We start from the raw sequence: 24,581 nt of genomic DNA, 5'->3' as shown, positions 1-24,581 counted from the left end.
AATAGTGATGAAAAGGTATTGCTCTAAGGTAACTGGAGCTCTGATGCCAAGTAAAATAAAAACCTAAATATTTTATTTATTTAAAATCCATTGTTACTGTAGGTGCCCAATGTCAGATACAGCCAATACTTCAGTGCATGTATTTGAGTTTTGCTATTTTGGTTTAAACCAAGAATAGATTTTCAAGATAAGAAATGCCAAAGCTAAAGATTTGTACTTGCTAAAATGCCAGAGCAAAAATAGCAGTCCGTCCTCACTTCTCCCACGAGAAGCTTTGCAAAAGCACTTTCAAACTAGATTCCTGAACTGTTATCCTGTCTACCTCTGAAAACACTAGTTACAAAAATTCTAGGCTGAACAATTGAATTTCCCTGTGTCAGTTTTTCCCCTCCTCTATATCCTGAAGGGTACTTCTCTCATATAAAAGCTATTCTGGTCTCTTTCTAGTCTAAGGATCCAGCTATAGGAAAATTCCTTCTCACACTATTTTTCCTAATAGATGCAAAGACTGATCTCTGATAAGACATTTAATAATGGTAGGTAGGCAGAAGGGAGCAGAATCCCTTTGGTACACTCTGAGATTAAAGGAAAGAAAAGCGCTGATTCAGACCAGATCAGCTGTCAAATTACTTCATGCACAGAAGTTTAACATTTGTAACATCATCTCACTATAATCACTACACATTCTCTTATATGAGAAAGAATGTAGCTGTTACTTTCAGTTATAATAATGGGAAATACTCACAAATCCTTACTTCTGTGGGCTGATAATAAGTACTTTATTACGTTGGGATTTCCTCTGTACTTCATCAAGCCCACCCTGTGAATGAGACAACTGAGCAGCTCTGTGAGTATCACTCCCAACATGGTATAGCTGAAATACATGCTTTTTGCATAGATTTCTTAAAAGCCATCAATTAAATGTGAAGATCACCATAGATTTGTTGCACTCAATAATACTGGCCAACGTGTGACTGATGCAAACTGTCAAAAGGAGAAGCGTTTCACTGCAGGGCACTTCAGCACACTGCACCAATTCTTGGGCTATCACTCAATGCAGGTGTCACATCTCCCCGCGCCAGGAGCAGGAGGAAAGAGCTGCAAATAGAGGACAGAAGATGCAGCCTGGCATCAGAGCCAGCCTCTACCTTTACTGTGTCTACACACAGTAACTCCAACCAACTCCAACCTGAAGCACCTTGGGATTTCTACATAAAATGAGACTGGCTTGTCTCCCCCTGTACATAGTATTTTAAATCATTAATTGCATCCCAAATATTTCTGCACAATGCCTACACATTTCTATTTTGCAAGACTACGGCATTGTTTTTAACCTTTGAAGAGAGAAGTAATTTTATTTAAAGATTCCTTCTCACACTGGTTATTTTTCTTCCTGATAGACGGGAATATCAATTTTATTAACAAGGAGGAAAGGAGCACAATGCATGGTTAAAAACTAATGTCATCTTTTAACTTATTTTGCCAGTTTTGCACCATGCCAAACCATAAAAACATTACTCCCATTTTACAGATGGTGCTGGAACAAAGCCAGATTTGCCATCCATTTCTGTTACAAGATACAAAGAAACCTACTTACCTCCAGGGCTACACAACAGCAACAGACATTGAAAAGTAATATATTACCACTATTTCAGTTTCAGATGGAAGAAAAAAATACTTCACCACCTTCACCCAAGAAGAATTTCGAACACCACACTATCAAAATCAAGTGAATTTAAAGCAGCTTCTGAATAATGTAGAATGAGATACAAGTCATATCAACCCTCAGTAATTTCTCACTAGTATTTCCAGTGTCAGCACATAGGAAAGGAGAACACATGAGCTCAAGTGTTACACAATTAACACGATTTCACATATGTTCAAGGCTTCCCTAAGCATTTTAAGATAAACCAGCATGGCAGACTGTTTCAGTTTTATCCTTCTTTGCAAAAGGAAATCACAGTATCCTTGGCTACAAACCTTCACTCCTGTAGACCACGCAGATTTTCTACAACAGATCTTATCTAACCTTCTTTTGACGTAGCCAGAAGAAATATGTCATTAGATAATGCACAGCATTTCTTGTTTCTACTAATCCAAGGTTATGCAGTACACAGCTTAAGGGATCAAAGAGATGAAAAGGTCACATGTTAAAACAAAGGAAAAAAATGCTAAGTTTTTAAGACTGCTATCTATAGCCCTTCCTAATGATTATATGTTACTGCATCCATCCTATTGTCCAGACTTAAACACCAAAATGAAAAGTGAAGATTTCTTTTTATTTCCTCTCCCCTTGTACAAACAGCCATAAAGAACAGAGTAATTATGATGTGTGTGTTAATATGCAAATTCAAAATAATGATAATGAAAGGTATTGACGATTCTTGTATCTTACCATCAGCTTAGGACAAAAAAGCTCAGCAGTACTTATTAGGTAGTAAAATAGGACACCAGCAAAGATGATCAATACAAATCATCTCAAAACCACCACTCTGCATCTGGTGCCATCATTTTAGTCATTATGGGATAAAAATGCTTTTCAAATAAGCTAACAATTCCAGCAGATTGCATCTTTCTCGGCTGACCTTCAGCTACAACATCATCCCCACCCCCCTCACCACTGCAGGAAGTTTACAGCAGAGCTAGAGACAAATCTCACAGCACCAAAGCTGTGCCTGCCACCACTGCTGAGCCCTAAAGCCAGGAGGAAGACCAATGAATCTAACATTATTCATACCCTAGAGACACCTGCAAAGGCCAATAATACACACCTTCTTTCAGTCTAATGCCTTTCTTGCTACAGGATAGCAAGAACTTGATTGAAAAGTGAAAATTGAAAGTGAAATTTGATTTTACTTGCAAAAAACATAAATTGGAGCATCTGAAATATGTAATTGTGGTTGTGATGATCCCTATTTGGCTGTGAAGCTATCAGATAGAACAATACTATTACTAACACATTACATCAGTTATATGCTTTATAACCTAACTGCACTGTTTCTAAGTTTGTGATCTGATCTGTCCCTGGAAATGCAGTTTTACTTTTCTGCACAAGAAAAAAAACTGATACCATGAATATATTTCAGAAGCAGATAAAACAGAACTCCATTCCTAATTACATTAAGAGGAAACAGAAAGGACAGTTTGTCTGAGAGAAAAGAACACTGTGTACCATTTTGCAAAAGCAATGCTGGGTGAGATCACTGCTCTGTTTTCTCCTTAGCATGTTTCATCCGCAGTTAAGCTTTACCTTTTAATAGTAAAGAGCATCTACAACCAAGAGCATTGAACAAATCATTGAACATGGCCAGAGGGCAAAATGTGCTGCAGAAACAGACATGCACGGCTGGCAGGCATGAGCACACATCAATATACAGCCAAACCCTTCTTGCTATACACTCTTCTCTCCAGACTGAGCCCTCAGGACACTCACAGTACCACTACAAAGAAGTCTGGTGTCAAGCTTTCTGTCTGCAGTTTCTAGAGGCCTTGGTGGGGTTGCTTTGTTTGTTTGCTTGATGTTTTGTTTTGCTGGGGTTTTTGTTTGGGTTTTTTTCCCTCTGAATCAAGCAGGGTAGCTGAAGAGTGTATATATGGCAATAGCCTGACTATTAAAAAAATAAGATGAGGTTTTATGGTATTTCCCATTGTTCTCAGCCCATGTTAAGATAGAAAGCAGGATTCTATCATTATTACATTTCTAGGTACACACCATGCTTTTAAAGGCATCTCATAGTCCATGAGCACAGGGAACAGTGCTGTTTTCACCAGCACCTCCGCACCCCCGACTATCCCTGAAACACTCATGGTGCAAACTGACTAAGGAAGAAACAGAAACCAATGAATACTCATTTCTATGGAACTATTTCTCCACCACACATCTCCTAATTTCACCACCCACAGAAACCGCATGTAATGGGGAAAGGATATTTGAGCTATAATGTAAAGTTCCCTGGTTTAGGTTAAAAGAACATAAGCCCTGGTTTAGGTCAGTCAGAGAGACCAACAGGATTGCCAGCTAAGACACAAAATAGAAAAAAAATGGGGAATGGAAAAGATACTAAAATAATTAATGAGCATTTTTTCCCCAATCCTATCCCTTGCTCCACTCCACATACACTCAAGAAAGTCCTTAACATTCTACAGTCCTGCCAGGGAATTGCCTTGAAAAGGTAAGATCTGGGACACATGAAAACAATCCCAATCACAGACAGTTAATTTGAGCTTATGATCAGCCCTACTGGCTTCTTGAAGGGAATGTACTGATAAACAGTGCTGTCCAATGACATTTCTTTCCCCATATTTAGTTCACAGTCAACTAAAAACCAAAATTACTGTGTTGCTGAGGCACAACTTTGCTCAGGCAAGTTTGCTCATATAGCACCAATTTAAAACTTTCCCCCCATCTCAGCAAACAGTAAATTCAAAAGCAACGAGCAGCACAGAGAGAAAATGTAACAATAAAATCCAGTCAAACAGCCCAAGTTTAAAGGCTACACTATACTAGCTGCTAGAAATTTTCAAAACAAAATTCCTGTCTTTTAAGATCCCTTCCCCCTAAAAGGTCCTTTTCATATACATATTCCTTACACTTCTACTCCACATACATAATGCACCTGGTCTGCTTGGCAAAGAGAGATGACCAAGACAGATGAATTTTTATGCATGCAAAAATGTACTAACATTGTCAAGAGCAATCTGACTGCATGACAACACAAGAGTGAAAACTTTATGATGAGCTTCTATTAAAAAACCCCACATAACATGTTTGTCTAAGCACGTGTAGTTCATTAAAGAGAGAAACCAGCTTTGATAGCTATAGCATGTTTTATGAATACAGCAAGGCTCAACATTTTTTCTTTTTATCTTGGCTCATACAAATAGCTCCATTCAGTTACCAGTTTATTCAAAACTGATGAACCTCCAGGGAGTTGCAAAAACAGGAGAGCTTATTTTCCAGTCCATCAGTAAAATGAAAGTGTGATCTCTCTTAGTTCCACAAACAAATCTGGAGGGATAATGGTAAGCAAAATTAATTAGGTCTAGTCCCTTAACTACAAATACCTCCCTTGGTAAGCAGACAATTAAGGGAGGGCTGCTGTAATTTCTCTTAGTTATTCAGTGTACATAAGGCAACAAGAACTTTAAAAAAAATCCACCATTTGCAGGAATAGTCACTGAATCAGCATATACTCTAGGTTGGGAGAGACCTTTGGAGGCCATCTCGACAAAGCCATTGCACCAGACAGGGCTAATTTGGAAGAAAGATCAGTTTGGTCCATTACCTTGAACAGTCTAGGCTGCTTAAGGGCTCCAAGAGCAAAGTAACCTGAGAAACCTCTTCCACTGCTTAGCTACATAAACTGTGGACACTTATTTGCCTTTTAAGTAATCAGAGTTTTCCTTCAACATGTGACTGCTGTCTGCCAGTTCCACTATATGTGTCCAATATTCACCTCCTCTAAATGCCCTCCTTTAGAGAGCTGAAGTCAGCAGTGATCCCCCTTAGTCCTCCCATCTTCAACTTGAGCCAATCCAATTTCCTCAGCCTCCCCCACTACACTTACACCTTTACTCCCAAACCACCTCAACATTCCTCTGCTGGACTTGCTCTTCTTCATAAACTTCTCTTGCACTGGGAAGCCCCATACTGGATGCAATTCCCCAGATGCAAGCTCTCAGGCACTGGCCAAAGGGAAGCCACTGCTCAGCTTTACCTTCTGGCTGCACTTTTTCTCATAAGAAACATTACCTGGTAGGCCTTAACAGTCTCAAGAACACAATACAATAATATCCAACATACTGCAACAATATTTAACTGAAAGTAGCCTGATAAAAGCTAAAAAAAAAAATACCCTAGGAATAGGAAAAAAATGTAATTCAAAGTGTCATTCACTGTTTTATAACAAAAGAAAAATTAACACTGAATATACATATTGGGGAAAAAAATAAGTAATAAAAAGTTAATTTTCATACTAAATAATTATATACTTAACTGTCTTAACTTAACTTAATATATCGTGATAGTTAGAGGTAAAAAAGAAATAAATACTCTTTAAACTTAATATTTCTTGATTTTTTTAAAAAATAATTATTTGGACAATTAAAATAGCATGTTAGAATCATTCTATTTGATTTATCTATTGTGTAGGAAAAACAAAAGAAACTGTCTTTTTTGTGCTATTTTTCTTCAGTTCATATTAGCTGCACTAGATACATCCAGGTCCTCCAAACAGACAGAGGATTAAGCTTCTGAAGAGCCTGCCTGAGCAGCCTAAGCAACGGCACGCACAGAACCAGCGTCCTGTCGGCCAAACAGGCTTTGCTCTGAAAGGCATCTGGCAACAGAATTGTGGTCTCCATTTATGAGTCTGAGGATCAGCAATGAAGCCCTACTGATGAACTGCACCAAAAAAAGCTGAATATGCTCTTACAGACCCTTAAATCACAGCTAACTTAAATATCATGAAACACAAAGTATTTCTGGCAAGGCATTTCCCTATAGATTCTTAGAGAAGACTAAGCCATCTGCTTACTCAAAAATCAATCCTGATGAAATTAAATGAAACAGGATAGTATTGCATGAGATCACAAGAATAGCACTTAGGTGTTGCAGAGCAGTGTTTTGCAAATGGTTGAGTTCAGGATGATAGGATTCAGTATGAAAATTACAAATTTATCACCATCAACGAGCACCTAAAATCATCCTTTAGGGTACTGGCCCAGGAAAAAAATAAGATAAAAAGGAGAACCGGAAAAATCCTTTAAAAATGCTTTTTTAAGCAAGTGTCAGATAGCAATTCTGCCAGCTTTACAGAACACAACAATCTGGCAAGATAATAAAGCAGTCAGTTTACTTGTCTGGAAATCACATGTGTATGTACCAGTGGACTAACTTGAGATTTCACATAGCCAGTGTGCTGCATCAGGGATTTTCTGGAATCTCAACACATCACAACCAACATGATTAGTCATACTAGAAGTTAGATTTTGCTCATAATGCTTAGAAATATTAGCTTTGCAACATTGAAGTGTTCTGCTGCAGCAAAATTTATTCAGTAAATCAGACCAAAATTACTTACCATGTCTTTGTGAAACAAATGTTTCTAGCCATTTTTTGATTCTGTTCACTGTACAAAAACAAAATTTGTATCCCTTAGATGTAAATGATTTTGGACATTTGGGAGGATACGACATTGGACTACATGACAGTCGTAAATGCTATTTCCACATTTGAAAGATCTCTATTCTCTCATTCAATATTTTTTCATGAAGCATGAAGTACCAAGCATTGATTCTGGCTGAAAGCTCTGCTAAAACAGATATTCTGATTCTCACCTAATATTCTAAGTGATTTTAACAGACTTGTTTCAGACTAGAGAGATGAGAGGCAATATCAGCTGAGTGTCTCTGACAACCTGCGTTGTAAAGAACTAAAACCTACATTGTAATAAAAACCTTTACATATTTTATTATACTGTAAAACATTACAGGAGGCTCACTATTTCATACATATCATGTTTTCAATAGTAGTTCTTTAGCTTTTCCCTTCCTAGGTTTTTTTCATATTCCAGTTTTTGATGTGCCTTTATTCACGTACAATTAAAAGTGAAAGCTAGTCAGCAACAGAGAAATGTAGTTTACTCAAAAAAAAACAAGCAAAAAATCCCTCAGTGCAGTGAGGGTGCTGCAGTGCCCACTTATGCAGCAATGCTCAATCTCACCACTAAGAGATTCTCTTTATTTTTAAAGAAAGGCACACTGTTTCTAAAAAACAGTTAAAAAAGAAAAAGAAAAAGAAAATAAGATAGCAAATGGTTCAACTGATAACACAAGGCTTTGATTTGCTCCAATAGTTGGTGTGATTCAACACACATCCACTTTCCCAGATCTTCAAACTCTCCTCTTATTCCCAAGAATCACCCTAGTGAAGATACCGACCAGACGTCTCCTGACCAGCCTCACCCACATGCCCTGCTCCAGCCAGGGCACATCCAGAAGCTTCCCAGAGTGTCCAGGGTGGGAGTGGATGCCCCCAACACAAGAGTCAATGCTCTGCCTCCAGCAGCAAAAGCTGACGAGGGCCCATGCAGGACAATCATCTAAGTGACTTGCTGGAGCCCACCTGGAAGCAACCCTAAGAGCAGCACTGATATTGGCCACTAAGTTTCCCACTCTACTGCTGTATGTTAACAAAAAAAAAAAAAAAAAAAAAAGAAGTGAATAAAATACTACATTTTTCCTTTTCAGGTTTCAATAGGATTATTGCATTGTGCATCATCACAGAAAACTAGAAACATTTTGAACTAAAAATAAATTTAAAAAATCAAAATATGCAGAAGCAACAACACTACACACATGACATAGAAGTGTTGCTTTTACAGGCTTATATTTTTCTGTGGAAAACAGATTTTATGGATTTATGTTTTGGCCATAAACAAACTGCAAATATCATCAGGCTTTTTAATAACTTGATGATGTGTGTGATTGGTTTGATATCTGATGTACTAATGCTCCTGTAGAAAGTCAGATTGTAAAATCTTGCCCTCTGATTGCATTGTTTGGTACATTTATTATTGTTATTTATTTACTTGTGCTACAGATACTGCAACTCAAATGTCAACTAAATAGAAACTTGCTGTATTTATAAGGCAGTCTGACTCCCCTGCTCCCTCTCCCCTCAGAAAGCTGATGAAGTGAACACTGAGGAGTACTTCAAGAGAAGTGGAGGAAAGACAATTTGGCTTTTCAACTTTTCCAATGGCACAAGATGGTCCTTTTCTCTAGACCAAAATTTCACCTTCCTCTGGATGAGAGAATGGCAGGAAGAGCCCTTAGAAGCACAACCCACCTCTTAGACTCACTTCAAGCTCTTTTAAGACACCTCCTCCAAACTCCAATGTTCTTTAGTGGGGATGCAGAACTTGTCCAAAACTCAGAGGCTATAGATTTTAACAGACAAATGTTCAAGAAACCAACTCACCTCTTTTTCACACTATACAAAGAAAAATGAAAATTGAAGTGAATGGGAATGATCACAACTGCAGAAATTATGCATTAGGCACAGAAGCAAATATATGTCTTCAGCTTTCTAGGAGCCACAGATGCACAGACTGCAGGTCTTCATTAAAAACAAATACTGAAAAAATAGCAAAGCACTTAAGCAGAAGTGTTGTATAGCCCTTAGACAACATTTTGGTCCAGTAATTCAACACTTTTAGAAAAGGGATAAATGATTGAAAGATAAAAGCATCTAGTATAATTGAGATCACAGCATGTCATAACATTTCTTTTGTGCCTTACATTGTGAATTTATGTGAAAATATATATATTTTTAATGATTTTAATCAAAGTCCTTTTGGGCTTTGACAGTGCTTCAGTTTGATATTTTCTAGCAGAGCATGCAGGCAACAGCATACTTGCCTCCTCTTTTTTTTTTTTTTTTTTTTTACACTAGGTATCCATAACATTTTTTTGACATACAACCTTTTGCAGCAGATACTCCAAGAACAACTCTCTTTCATCTGTATATTACCTACTTCCAGAAAATAGCATCTGGCGATTTAGAGAACAGAAGTTTTTCCTCCTGTGGGCTAGATTTTGGCATTAAAAAGCAAATACTGAGCCAGAAGCTTCCCTCACTAACAAAAGTGCTAATTCAATCCTGCCACACCTCAACACAAACTTAATTCACAGCAGTAGAGCTCAGGTCACAATCAGACCCTCTATCACCAACTAACTAGCAATCCATTGTTTAAATGTACCCAGCATCCCTACACGCTCAAATGCAGAAAGGTGACTTTCCACCTCAAAAAAACAAATTCGCGGTCACTCCCACGCACTCCTATTTTCACGTGGCTCTGAACTGACAGCATGGTGAAAGCCTAACCAGCCTTATACTCTCCTTTATTTGACTGGCACTGCTACAGAAGCATCTGCCTCTTACTCTTTGTGTAGGTTAGGAGGAGATTTTTGGTTTACTTTTAAGGAAATAATAGCATAGATATTTCTGTAGCGTGTGTGTATAGCTGCTACTTCAAAGTCATGTAACTAAACATAGTTTCTCAGCATAGTTGTCTTAATTGAATGTGGGTTCAAACCAATTTCAATTCAGTGTTTAAAGAAAGACTTTAATTATTAATATTATTTTCACGTAAGTGTCACTTGTCTGTAACAACTCATTTTAAGTGTCATGCCTACTGGAGCTATTGTGTTACCTGTGCAGGATTCCCTGCACACATAAATCAATGAGACATCACTTATTGAGAGCTGGCACAGAAGAAACAGGAGACTCCACACATGCAAACACACAAGGTTAAATGAAATACGGGGTGGTAGTGGAATCACCTCATGCACACTCCTAAAAAGGGAAGAACACTTTGTCAGTAAGAGGTCTTTGTTAGTAATTTTATTACAAAATATTTACCTGAGCTCTTTCCCATTTTCATTTTGTGCAAGGGACTTCAAAAGAGCTCAAGGATGGGACAGAGGCCTTATCATACATCAACTTCAACAACAGAGGCATACTGAAAATTAAGAATAAGTTATTTCCCCTAGGTCAGTATAAGCTATTCCTCCTTCACACTTTTAATAAATGTAAATTGGGGGCTAAATAAAATACTGCATCTCACTCCTTTGGTTCATGCAAGAAGCACTCCTTTCAGACAGCCAGCATCCTTCCAGTGGCTGCCTAGCATAAGGATGCTGAGAAACATGAGGAAGGACACTGCACTGCACAGCTGCCAGCACTCCCTTCCCAGATCCCAGCCAAACTGACTCAAACCCGGCCCCCTCCCTTTTTTTTTTTTAACCTTGAAATATGATCTCTTACCTTTCAGCAAAATGCTGTTAACTTCCAGCTTCGAAGGCTTTCCAGGGGTCAGCAGGGAACAGACTCTTTCCTTTTGGAACTACTGTCCAAACATACTAAAAACACAGTCAGAGGAGAGATAAAAAAGGTGGGAAAAGAGCTGGAAGGGTAGACTGGGAGAAGCAGGATGCTCACTACCAGAATAGTAATCTTGACTCCAGCCTGATGCTTATTGAGCATATAAATAATTTTGCTAACCATTTTAGGTACTTTTATTTCCAAGTAGTACTGCAGGACTAAAATCTTCCAAGAGCTGCAAATCTGATTACTAAAATCATGGCACATTACAACAAACATTAATAAGACTAATGCAATCACATAGCTTGATTTCTGAAAATCATTCACAGTAAAAATTTCCATTTAAAAAGTTCGAAGGGTTAAATAAGAAACATGTAAGGTGTCAGAGCCAAAGACACAATGAACAGCACACATACATATCTCACTACCAGCCTTCTCCACAGACCCACAGAGTCACATCTGCACACAAAGGAAACAACATAAATGTCAACAGACCACTTCAGGAAAGAAATAAGCAGCAACACTGAATCCTAAATTCTTGCTACCTGAGTTACAAAGTACCATTATTTTTGCTCAATTTCACAGTGGATCAGATGCCTGGGGATGCTGAAGCCTATCCGACAGGCTCTGGCTTTCTCTGGTGTCTCCCAGGGCCAGTTATTCTCACATCCTTCACACTCCTTTGCCTAAAGCCTGGAGGCATTATTCCCTGTAAACAGTCATGCTGTTACCCGGCTTAGTAACCATTCCAAAGACAACAAAGTAATTCTGTCCTTCAAAATGCACTCTGGTTTCCTATCAGGGGTAAAGCCCTACAAGATAATGCTCAGAGCACTACTTCTGCATGTTAGTATTAGAGTCCAGGGGAAAAAACAAAATGAAAATAAAAAAATTTTTAAAAATCAAAGCCTTGTTTCATATTTTTTGTTCTTCTGCATGTTCACACATCAAATTCTTTTATACTGTTCTGTGAACACTGAAAAGAATGCTGGTTTTACTTCCTGTACTTATGAGGAAAACAATCCCCAACAAAATGTTTTGGACCACTTTATCACTTCAGAGGACTTTACAATAAATAGTACATTTCCAGAGAGTGACTTCCATCTCAACGCCATTGATTTCACACACAGCAGAAAGGTGGATGTGAAGTAATTTCAGTCACAAAATAGGGAGATGATTTTCAAAAACCACTGATCTGCTAAAAGCTGCCCTCAAAAAGGAAAAGCCAAACATATCTGTAATAAACATTTGGAAGGCTATCAAATATTTTCTAATAAACACCACATTAGAAATTCAGAGCCATAAATGATGACTGAAAAATGCTTAGAATTTTGTTTTCAAAGACACATTATTAAGTACATTAATTAATCTTTCTGTTGTTGTTGTTATGATAATAGCAAGCTGAAAATGGTGAACTGTGTGAGATCATGAAAAAGCAGGGAAAGGTTTGGTCTTCTTAGCGGAATAGGCTGCTAGGCCCTCACCAAAGGCTTCTAGATGAGTGGGGCACCAGTAGACCAGGCACAATGTGATTATATAAAAAAATGTGTATTGCATTTATATAGTCCTGTGTCACATGATTGACCTTCATAACCTTTACATGAGCAATGCTTACTGACTCAAGCTAGGCCACCACTTCAAAGCCCCCAAAATGTATCCAGATATAGCCTTTGATCTTCACCATAGCAAAACCAGGCAGATGTGCAGGTTCACATCACCCACAACAAATCCTATAATCCCTCCCTCCACCTTCCAGGCACAGGCTGCAGATGACATTTCGCATAATCCCTCTGAACTTCTCAGTAAACGTTGCCTTCTCTTGTCAAAAACCCAACTGTTCAAATAAATACTACAGGACACAGCCAAGTCTGCATCTTGCACCCCACCAGAAGGAGGAACCAAGCTAGTTACAATGACTTTTAAACAGAAGCTGAGAGCCCAACCACTGATCACTGAGAACAAGGAGCAATTAGGGTGGAAGCACTGCATTTTAGGAGATAGCCCAGCTGACAGTTGCATATTAGCAACTTTCTACTGGAGAAACATGTCTCCTCCAAGTTCTATGGCCTCTATTTCCTTCCTGCTGGAGTCACAGGTTCAAACAGGAAAACCATCCTCCCTAGGAGGAAAGCACCTTTTACAAGCATGCCTCCTCTCTTCCTCGTCCAGCTATAAAAACAATAGAGCAAGAAAAACGTCACAGTTCCTGCTCAGCTGTCATCTCCGGTGTAGATGTGCTCTCCATAACCTTAAATGCCAAACGACTCTGGGAACAAAGGGCTCCTCTTCCCGAGCTCTTCTTCTCATCCTTCCTTCCTTAACCCACAGAAAGTCAACATCACCAGAGCGGGCCACAAGCTGCCATCTCTTACATACCAGAACAAAACCAGACTCACCTTTCAGACTCACCTTACAGTTATTACCAATCTCCCTCTTCTAAGACTGTCATAAGGCTGGGCTAGCTGTTCATTGTGTTGGTTTTAAACAGTAATTATGACACTACTCCCTTCTTTAGGACTGGGAAGTACCTCCTGTTTCTCAAGACATGGAAGTTGCTTCCCCTTCCCTGAAGAAGTTTGAGGGCTGCTACAGAAGTCTCAGGTTATATTGTACTAAAGATGTCAAGTGCTGAGTGCAAATAGCATTTCAAAGACAGTTTCCTGACAAATACAGTGTGCCAGCCACCAAAAAACAAATACCCATAAGAGAACGTCTGATATAGCAAAAATGTAAATTTCTCTCCCATCTTTATTTGACCAGATTTGAATGGAAGCCAAATGGGACTCCTGACAAAATCTGGAGCCAGCACTTCAAAGAGGCAGATACCAGTGAGGGAAGGGATAACAGAAAGTGACTGGCAAACATCTTCCTAGTTTGAGTTGCATCTGTATCTCCATCTGTCTGTCTGTCCATCCATCCATCCATCCATCCATCCATCCCCACCTGCAGCTGAGAAAGCTGCTCCTTTAGGAGCAGACCTTGGCTACACTAGGATAACCTTTGTTGGTAAGGAATCTGAACTGCATAACCAGGAGGGAAGAACACGTCATGACTTTTTTTTTTTTCTGTTTCATCGTTATGAAAAGCTAAAAATCTACTAATTCAAATGCTTTCAGCTGTGCATTTCTCCTCTCTAGTGTCCTGACTCTCAGCACTTCCTAATTCAACCATGGTTGTAGGCTGACCTTTTATCATTGCTAGCTTCAAAGGAAATCACTTAACTCAGCCCAAAAAAACTGGAAGCGCCACTGAATTAAAAAGTATTTGGGAGATCATAAAGGGGGAAAAAGATAAAAGTCTTTATAAATTTTTTAGATACATTTTTAGCAAACTTTTAGAGTCAGGTATGTTCTAGTTCCTTCTTTATTTACTGTGCTAAGAAGATGCAAAGTAGTATTCCCAGACGTACAGACAAAAAGCAATAAAAATTATCCTATTTTAAATTCAATATTTTAAGTATAAATTTTGAACAGAAAGCTTTTTAAATCAAAACAAGAATTTTATTATCTACATGGTAGCTACATATATAGCTACTTTTTTTTAACTTAGTCCTTCATGAAGTAAGACATTCTCATAAAAAAGAGAGGAGATAAGTAAAATTTATTATGCATATTTTCTCACAAGTTGTATTGTTCACTGTACCTCTCAAACAAAATCAGCAAATACCGGCACTCATAGTTATATGATATGTGCGTTTATATGTTTATCAAGAAACATTACACCCTCCTATTCCAGGTCAGAAAACATTTTATTAGCCCCAGACTTTTATTCCCAGTAGGACAGAAGAAAAATGCAGCATATGCTAATCAGACTGTAAGCACCTCCATATTATCAAAATATTAGCACAGTCAGAGATGTCTCTTAACTAAGTTTGCAATAGTTCAGAGGGAGTGTTGGACTTGATCAGCTCTCATTTTGTTTGTTTAACTGAAACAGAACCAAATGAAGGTACAAAAGCCCACAGCTGTGTCTTCATACAAACCACAGCCTCTAATGCTTAGATCTGAAAATATGAGGCAGAAGGAAAGCACAGGAAGAATACCACTCCGTTTGATTAATTTTTAATATCAATTGAAGATTTAGAGGTCTACATTCTTTTTGCTTCAATGTAATTCTCCTTCTATTATCATCAAAACCAGTTCAGTGAGTAGAAAAATTTTGTCCCCCTAGTAATGTTCAGACATTACCCCAGGTAGCATAATGTACAGGAATATACACTTATACATAGCTAAAAGCTCTCTTTTTCAGGGTTTCCTGAAAAAGGTTACCAGCTAAATAAATTCTCTTCCATAACGTGTGCTCCTTGCCAGAAACCGAGAGAATACACTGACTATGGATGAGAACAGAGTTTAAGGAGAGTAAAGTCAACATAACCTTCTCTTCCTAAAGTCTGGGAAAACAGAATGACTACACAGCCCACTTCAGAGCTAATCCTAGTTTGGACTTTTTCACACCAGTCAGAGGGAAAAAGAAACTAAGTAAATTCCAAAGTGAAGAAAATCTCAGAACCAAACCCAGTCCCTTTCCAAGCTGCCTGAGTTTTTGGTGCCTCTCCTGAAGACACATTCAATGTAACAGGCAGCAGAAGACACCTGCTTCTGAGAGCTTATTTGCAGATTCTCTTGCAGAATTTGCAGACAAATACAAGCTATATTTTTGCACTCATACAGTGGTAGAGGCTACCTAGCAATGGTGAGGAATACCATTAATGAATAGCACACTCTTCTTAAAGCAACTTCATTCTTTCAAGAAATTTAAGGAGTGATTTAGAACAGCAGTACAATAACACAGAAATCAACACCAAGTTGTAGATCTGGATTAAACTTCATGACCAAAACATTATGTGCAGGTGAAAGGCCACCAGTCAAAACTAAAGGTGGTATCTCCCTAGTGTGAAGCAAAGGAGATGAAAATACGTAACTCAACATGGCTACTTCTCTTCACTGTTCTCAGTGTGTCGTGGGAAACCAGTTAACCATCCACCAACACGGATGATGTGCTTTCTTTTATTTCCAAACTCGACCAGAGAAGTTTCCTTTGTTCCAAGGATACACCAAACAAGTTGGTAAGATCCTTTCTTATCCAGTACAAAATCAAAAGGTAAAAAAAAAAAAAAAAAAAATTAAAAAGGGAGGAGAGCAGAGAACAGAAAACAAAAGACACAGTATGGTACTACATTCTTCCTAAATACTTGTATGCACTCATCATTAACAGAGAAAACTTTATTATTCTCACATAATAACTTCAAATTCAGACAAAAAATAAAATGCTATAAATAAACCAGTATGATTTGAAGTTTGAAGATTCATGATGGGACCTATGCAAACCGAAGGGTAGCTATACAACCATACAGGGAAAGTATGCTGTTATCCTTTGCAGATTAGCCACCAAGGAGTGCAGCATACTTCACTCCTGCTTTACATTCTGCTTATCCATATGATTTATACATACAATAGCTATTCATTCTTTTAATGCCTCTGATAAAAGCCTAACCTAAGAATGTTAAACCCTACATGAACCGTGATGTAGTTATTCATTATGTACTTTAATGCAGTGCGTACCAGAGCAGTCAGATAAATGAGTCTACAATCGTTTTTGTACATTTTAAATACAGCCTTATCTCCTCATTTGCTGGCTTCCTTGATAGGAACTTCTAACTATGACTAACATGTAGAGTACACAGTATCTTAAGAATCATATCCATGAGAGGTGAGAGCTTACATTCACCAGTTGAGAGTCAACAGCTACACCATTATTTTACAAAATGGGACAAAACATTTAACAATTTTTGAAAAGCCAGTGTTTCTCTTCCTTTTTGGAAGAAAAGAAAAATAAATATTTGAACCTTTACAGTCTTAAATGGAAACATTCCTAAATTTCTTGCCAAGAATTTGCTTCCCCCTACAATTAGTATATGGTATGCTATACAGTTTTCTTTAGTTATTTCCTGATAGCATGTTATTTCTCCTTACCAAGAACATTATAGCACTTAGTAAGCATAATTTCCAGAGGAGGGCAGAGACAGTAATACCGTACCAAACAATTCCTAGCAAAGCAGTTTCCAATCCTTCCACATTGAACAATGGCAATGTGATACACCGCCAAGGATCTGACTTGGCTACCAAAGCAAAATGCAGCAAGGACTTATCCCCAAACATCCGAATTCAGCAATGTCAAGATTAAGCACATAAATCTTTGATGTACCTTCCTTGACTAAAACTTACCACTTCATTTACAAGCTACCTTTGAAGCAAATGTAAAACTGTCCATTTACAGAGCTGATTCTTGTGCTTGCAGCTCAGAAGAATCCACGGAAGCCTAGCTTGATGAAGATTCTGATATAAATCTCTGCTCAAGAATTATGCAAGGCTTCTGGTATCAGGGAGGTTAACACATTTGTTTCTAAATAAATCTCATCATTATTAAGTGGTGTTCAGAACTCTGTAAGAAATTTTAAAGATAATTAACATTTTAGGATATCTGGCCCTCTTTTGGAAAAGGTTGTACTTTCCCTGAGTTCAGAACACAAATAGATTAGTTCATGTGTAAACTGGATGCACTACTCACTGGCATAGTAGAGATTCAATTTCAAATCAATCTTACATTACTGGTGGTGACAACACTGTCAAAATAAAAGAACTCTATAAAAATATAATATGCAACAAATCAAGAATACATCATTTAACAATCATGTAAAACAAAACTGGAAGAAAATGCTACTATCATGTATTAAGGACACCAAGTCCTAAGTGATACAGAGGAAATTATCTTCAGGTAACTAAACTGGGAACACAGTCCCTCCAAAAATGTTCCCTCTGTCTTTGATCTTTTAAGCACTCTTCTATACTGACAAGAAGATTAGAAGTATACCTGGAGGTCACCTGGAAGCACAAATTAGTATTTACAGACAGGATTTTCAATTAAGCAATATTCTTACTGACAAAAAAAAAATGATGCTTTAATAGTAGAAATTGTTTTCACTGAAAAATCAGTTCTAATGTCAGGTAAAATAAAGGTTTTACTGCTAAAGTGCTAAGAGTACCCAAGAGAGCATAGAAAATTGGGGATTTATGTAGAACAAGAAACACAGATGGAAATCACTTTTAACTTGTTTATCCATGAATCCAACTCAATTACATGCTCTAAAAAAAATTCTTTCACTATCAAATATTAAACAAAATTTCATAGAATATTTAAAACCAGCCTCTCTCACTGTGACGCAAGAAACACATTTGATTTACAAATGTTAATGCAATTATGCAAATGTCAAAACCTTCATCATGTCCTGCAAATAGTACCATCCTTTTGAGAGTTTCATCGACTCAGTTTATTTTAAAATGTGCTTTTTCATCTCTTACTTGATTTTCTTCTGTCCCGCCTCACCTCCAGGAGGCAGCAAGTAAGAACTGGGCTATTATCTTCCCTGCTAGCCAAGCTCAATTCTGACAGCAGAGTGCAGTTGTAATTAAGGATGCCCTCAGTCAGACCAAAAAAAAAAAACAAAAAACCAAAAAGCAAAAACACACCCAAAAAAACTCATGAGAAGGCAAGGCAGAAGGAGAAGCCAGAAAGCCAGGCTGGCCTCCTAATCACTTGTTCAGATTCATGATGCTCTGATGAAGATGCAGAGAGCAGAATGACCAACATTTCTGACAACCTGGGCATCCACCCAACACACATAACACTGACGCTAAAGACAAGCTGAAGCCCTGCCACAAAGTTTGAGACAGGCTGTATTTCTAAGAGCATTCCTCATGCTGTCACTCATTATCAGTGCTCAACAATAAATCAAGAATACAAGTCATAATTACATTCTCTGCTACTTAATGAAGCAGCCACATGCAGCTTCCTTCCCTTCCCACCAACTGTGAAACTTAAAGGTTCAAGAGAAAGATGCTTACAAGGCTAAAAAGGTCATTTTTTGTCTTATTCTGCAACAACATGAGCACCATTAAGTTCAAGTGCACTCCTCATGCTACATGCTTCCTTCACTACAGAACATGAGCGCTTAAGTGATTTTGCCCATCTCCATTTCTTCTACACTGCATATCCTCACACTGTCTTTTCACAGAGAAAAAGCAGAGGCCCCACCACAAAATCCATTCGCTCATTATATCTTTGCTCTGCAGGAGAGAACGATGCTTTTACCTAGTAAGAGATACAAGGCCACTGTCTTCCTAAGAAACTGTTTCCTTAAAAAAAACACAAAGATCATATGCCATAGGGTACCCTGTAAGAATTCTCTTGTAGGGAACCATTTCGTAGCACACTCACAGAATGCTGGAGCAATTGTACATTCACCTTAGCCACTAAAACCGCCCTGTTTCCATTTCACTGTCAACAATGACTTATGGTAAGACTTTTTATCTGAATGAATAATCAAATTGCTTCAGGAGCCTCAGTTTTACATCATCATACACCATTATATAAGCACAATGGCAAAACAGATGTTATCTCCCTGGCAGAAGGATTCCCAAATCCTTTGAAGAGAGATTGTCCATTAACCATAAAATTAAGTAGGCCATGCAATTGCACAGCAATGAAGTGAAAACAAAAAGATCACATTTATAGAGGAGATTGGTTAAATTACTAACCGAGAAGATTAGACATGGAGGCATAGTTTTAAAAACCTTACTGGAGACAACAATATCACAATGCAGAAATGCATGCACATAGCATGGCAACACTTGAGAAGATCCCTGTGCTGCCAGCAGGATTCAGTTCATGGAGGGATCAGACCAATGGCTATTGAAATTCAGGAAACCAATATACTGCAGGTAAAGTGTTATGACAGCTTAAAATGAAAGTGCTCAGATGTTTGTATTCAAAGCATTTATGTTTCCTTTTTCTTTTAGCTTAGCCAACACATATTTTATGATGATATCTTTAAAAATTATTAAATTATCTTTGAATTGTTAAAAAAATGCCACTAGGAGTGTGTTAGTTAACACTACAAGCACACCAACAAAGTTAATCCCAGCTTTGATACAAAGTATCAAACCAAGTGATTACAAAAGCAACTACAGATTAAGAACAGCATTAAACTTGAACTGAAGTCAATTTCCTATATGCACGAACACAGGTGCAACAGCATACTAGAATTGCATCTACACAGAACAGACCAGCCAGTTCAGTAACACCATCCTTCAAAATGGTCTGTGCCATTTTAATTGTTTTTTCCTCAGGCCATCTATCCATGCTGCAGAATAGATTTTTAAAAAGCACACTCAAAAAGGCAGTAGGTGCAAGCCACACTGTATTTCAGATTTGGGTTAACTTGGATTTTATTTCTCTTTTGACTAGTAATTCAGTGACAATTCTTTCTTTCCCATGCAGCATTACTGAGACTTGTAGCTGTTGTGATAACATATGTTCGAGAAACAGCTGTATCTCAGGCAAAGAGACTTCCTAACAACTCACTTCACAATGTCTGATTGTTCTAATGCAATTTGATTGCTGCTGCTGTGGTGGAAGAGATATGCCAGGCTTCTTAAACTGTTTAAAGAACACCAAGATGGAGGAGATACAAGCATACAACTGAAAACTCTCAAGATGGGAACCTTGTCAATTAAGAACAAACTGTTACAGGCAATAAGCAGCTGCTAAGCACTTCCATAGGCTGGGAACAAAAATTATATTGTCCCACAGAGCTCCACACGCACTTTCCACCCTACCCTATCACCTTCAAAAATATCTGTCCTGCTGGTTCAGATTTAATTTTTCTTTCCTGTCAGTCTTGAACTCTGTCATTTACAAATATTTAACTTTCAAAATTATACTGAGGCACAAACTCCTTTTTCATTGTAACTCAAGACTCAGCTTCCTACTCCACTACTTGAAATAAAGAGCAAAGGAAGACATCTTTAGAGCTTATTTGGCACTACTTACTCTCTAATTTCCCTACCCCTCTTTTTTCCCCTCATCTGGCAAGCATTTCAAAATTTAGCATGCAAGTTACACGGAATTCAATTCCTAGATTAGACTGTTAACACTAGATTTATAAAGAACTTTCAATCCAGGCTCCAGTATGAGGGATGTGAGCATCTCACAAGATTTTTGTCCCTAAACCTTTCAGATTTCAAGAAATGCAGGGTCAAATCTGAAAAACCAGAATCTTATCCTTCTGTCAGAAGGCCAACATCCCTCCTCCATCCAACCCGCCATCCTTCATTTGTCTATCTTCTCTGGGTCAGTGCCACGTTATCTCAGAATGCCCCCAGGGAGGCTGAGAAAAGGACTGAAAAGGCCAGAAATGGTGGGAAAAAAAGCTTTGTAAGAAGCATATCCACTACCTCCAGCTGATTATATAGTGGTATCACTGAATAATTGCAGCAAAAGGTTTTCTGGGTCTGTTACAATCATGCAAATTCGGTTCAGAATGATTCACAAAGGAGTTACTAAATGAGCACTGACAGCCTTGTTTGCTAAATTTCATCCTAAATGATGAAAGATGCTAAAAGCATCTTTCTCCCAATCTTAGAAGCATGATAATTGCTGAAGCCTCTGGTACTTCCCCATGAAAAACAAATTAGGCTTTAATGAAATATGCAATCTCATTCCAACATACTGAGGCAGATTCGACCCTGCTTAATATTCCACAGCTAGTACCAAGCAGCTTCTGGAATCCAGGGTAGCTCTGGCAGATGAAGCATCCCCAGCAGTCCGTAGGCGTTTGCCTGCCTCCCGCTCCATGCCAGGGATGCCAGGCGTGTGCAGAATGCGCGTGTTCCATCGCAACAAAGGCACCTGTGCAACACCAGCAATGGGCTGTCAGCAACCAATGGGATTGCATTTCCTAATGTATCCTGAGAGTCCTGAGACGTTTTTAATCGCTGCCATTTCCTTTTGAATTTTTGATTCCTAAGTCCATCAACAAACATAGCAAACTATTAATTAGGATACAGTACCATCGTTTGAGAATAATTAAATAAGACTAAAATTTCAACAGGTGTACACAGGCAGCCTGCAGTAATCCTATACACTTACCTTGGAAAACCACATTTCAGTTGATTTCTGATGAAAGCTTATTCCATTTCACTTTCATGTCCACCAGACTTTGAAGGCAGAAATCAAGGACACTTTTAAAGAGGCATAGATTAGAAAAGCCTTCTAGCCTTCAGCTACTAAAACTGGACTGAATTTCTGAGCTGCATGAGATGTGGTAAGTTGATTTCCACTGAGTGAGGGCTTGCATTAGAAGTCATTATGACTTTTTTCAAGATCAGTGGTGATATCACTTCACATGCATGCCTGCTCCTTCCATTTTTTTTTTTTTTAGTGTTAGGCAAGGCTTTTTCTCCTTCCTAGCAGCTAAATCTAGAGCATAATAAAGGACTCTCTATTTAATTTGTTTTCTAGTAAGAGACACTGCACTCCTAAACAACTTCTGGGTGCATTTTTTCAGAACAAAGAAGTCACAGTGCTTTAATGGGTAATGTAACACTTCACGTTTTTATATGGGACTTTGAAAACATACCATGGTACTTGCAGTAGCAGCAACACAAAAATAAAAACACAGAAAAACAGTCTCCCAGGTGAGACCACAGTGGGAAAGCATGTATCCCTGAAGGAGAATGCTGTTCTATCACATTTCCAAACAGCTTTGTAAAACGAAGCCAGGCAGAATTAGCTATTATCCAAACACTACTTACTCACGAAGCACAGTGTATTTCTCATTCCAAATGCTGCTTCAAGGGGCAGAGAGGTCCCTGGTCTGACAATAGCCTGCTACCAGGTGGAAACAATTAAGGAAGGAAGCTCTCCTCCACTCAGCAAATTATTTCCTAGCAATCCCCACTAAAGCTTGTGCCACAACCTAATTTAACCACTTCACTTATATCATGTCTCTGTCTTCCTGCAAGCCTAGGAAAAGACAACTCTGTGAACTTTCCTTATTCCTACAGAGTATTTTGATTTCTTTCCTTTGTTGTAATTGTAGCTGTTTTTAAAAATCAGTCTGCCTTCTTCCTGCATCTGAAAGCTGAAATAAGGAGGATCTTTTGTTGCGCATCAGCCTAATTCTGTTTACTATCTATGTATTAACTTACAACAGCTAAAACTTAAGCTCAGATATAACAGCAGGGTATTCTCTTGGATTTTTTTATTTTTTTAGACATTGAGAACAGGGGAAGGGAAGGAGGATAAAAGATGATGCCACTGACTTTGTGATGATATTTTTCTAGTAATCCTGCTTAAAAAAGACTGATATTTGTTTGCACTGCAGATCAACAGTAAGGCTAGTCTCTCTCTACCTTATACTCTTTTTATGTGATAATGTTCTCATCCAGCATTAATGGCAAAGAAAGATTTTTAAAACAAAGGTTAACATGATATATTCTGCATATTTTAGCAACACTATTTGGTCATCTCCAATATCTTTGTCCTCTAAAGCAAGAAACCGGTATCCACTCCTTATCAACCAAGATGATTATTTCTAAAGGTGATTAGTAAACAACCATACTCAAAGGAGAGAACACTCTCATGCATGTAGGAGAAATAAACGTTTGAAAATATTTGACTTGAAATACTAAAACATTACGAATGGAGAGAGAGAAGGGGAGAGGTCTCTCTGACAATGAAATTCATTGAGACTGCACAAGCTGCACATTTTTGTTCCCTCTAAGCAATATTCTCACCCCTACAAGAACTTTAAAATAGACCTAAATATGTTAAGAAGATTAATTTAGGCAAAATAAATCTTGTCATACTGCTACTATGACATCAGGCTCAAGTTTTCAAATCAGAAATTCAGGGTTACACAGTAAGAGCTATCCTATCAGTATCAGCACTGCGGACCACCTACCACACACACACAAGAACATGCATAGCAGAAAAAAAATAGAATTCAAACTGCTTCCAGTTATGTTTCCTCTTTATTCAGTAAAAAAGGCATCACCATGTTTGCCAACATCAAAAGTAAGGAAGAATATCGCTTCCTGTCTCTTTCTCAGAAACAAGTAAGGGAAGAGGATAAGGATGCAGCATCATGGTATCAACTGCAGACTGGTCACTCCTGAGTCTTTCACTGACATCCTGAATTTGAAGAAGGAGGAAAAGCCATCAGTACCTGAGTTAACATCACTTTACCATGAGCACAGATATCCAGTGCATGTAGTAAAACTCTTAAGTCCAATGCCCTTAAACACCAAAGGTAACTGCAACAGAGAGAGCAACAGCCTCTGGATCTTACCTCCTAAGTGCGTGGACCAAAGGAAAAAAGAAAGGGATGAAAAAAAACCACTTCTCACTTTGAAGAGATGTAGGAACAAGGCAGTTATGAATGGGACATGGGTAACAGATCCTCCCCAGCAATGACTTACAACACCAAAGGAGCTGTAAAAAGCAGCAGCAGGAAACGCAGCAGGGAGAACTCCAACACACTTAATCCTTGGTGAGGGAGCCCAGCTTAGAGAGTCTGTGGAGCTTTTTACTCCAGAGGGGCAGAGAGTACCTAATTACTTGCTATAATTACCAAAATGTAGGGAGTCCATTCCTCTGTTACCTCGAAAAACGAGTTTTGGAGGGTTTTTTAAGGGAGGGAGGAGGTGTCAAAATATATTTTAGTCGCATCAAAAAAGATTAGTAAGTGTCCTTGAATTTTACATCATTCTCAACAACTGAACAGCCTCATTCTGAAAATATGAAACATTAGCAAAACTGTCAGCCCCATAACATAATCATTGCTTTACTTCCT

At 38.2% G+C, this 24,581-nt stretch overlaps 1 protein-coding gene across 3 annotated transcripts in view; it reads right to left on the bottom strand.

Moving 5' to 3' along the window:
* Nucleotides 1–24,581, bottom strand: part of TMTC2 (transmembrane O-mannosyltransferase targeting cadherins 2) — a 234,865-nt gene that overhangs the window by 186,028 nt on the left and 24,256 nt on the right. The window contains exon 1 of one of the 3 annotated variants that reach the window (XM_038155052.1): nt 10,832–10,918. The exons of the other annotated variants lie outside the window; for them this stretch is intronic. The gene's annotated coding sequence lies outside the window, so the exon portion shown is untranslated. Of the gene's footprint in view, nt 1–10,831; nt 10,919–24,581 lie in introns of those variants that run through there. 3 annotated transcript variants of the gene reach the window in all.

This window comes from Motacilla alba, chromosome 1A (genome assembly GCF_015832195.1).
Source record: "Motacilla alba alba isolate MOTALB_02 chromosome 1A, Motacilla_alba_V1.0_pri, whole genome shotgun sequence".
In the NCBI taxonomy this organism is placed as follows: Eukaryota; Metazoa; Chordata; class Aves; order Passeriformes; family Motacillidae; genus Motacilla; species Motacilla alba.
The sequence above is the reverse complement of the archived record's forward strand: the minus strand, read 5'-3'. Positions and strand labels throughout refer to the sequence as shown.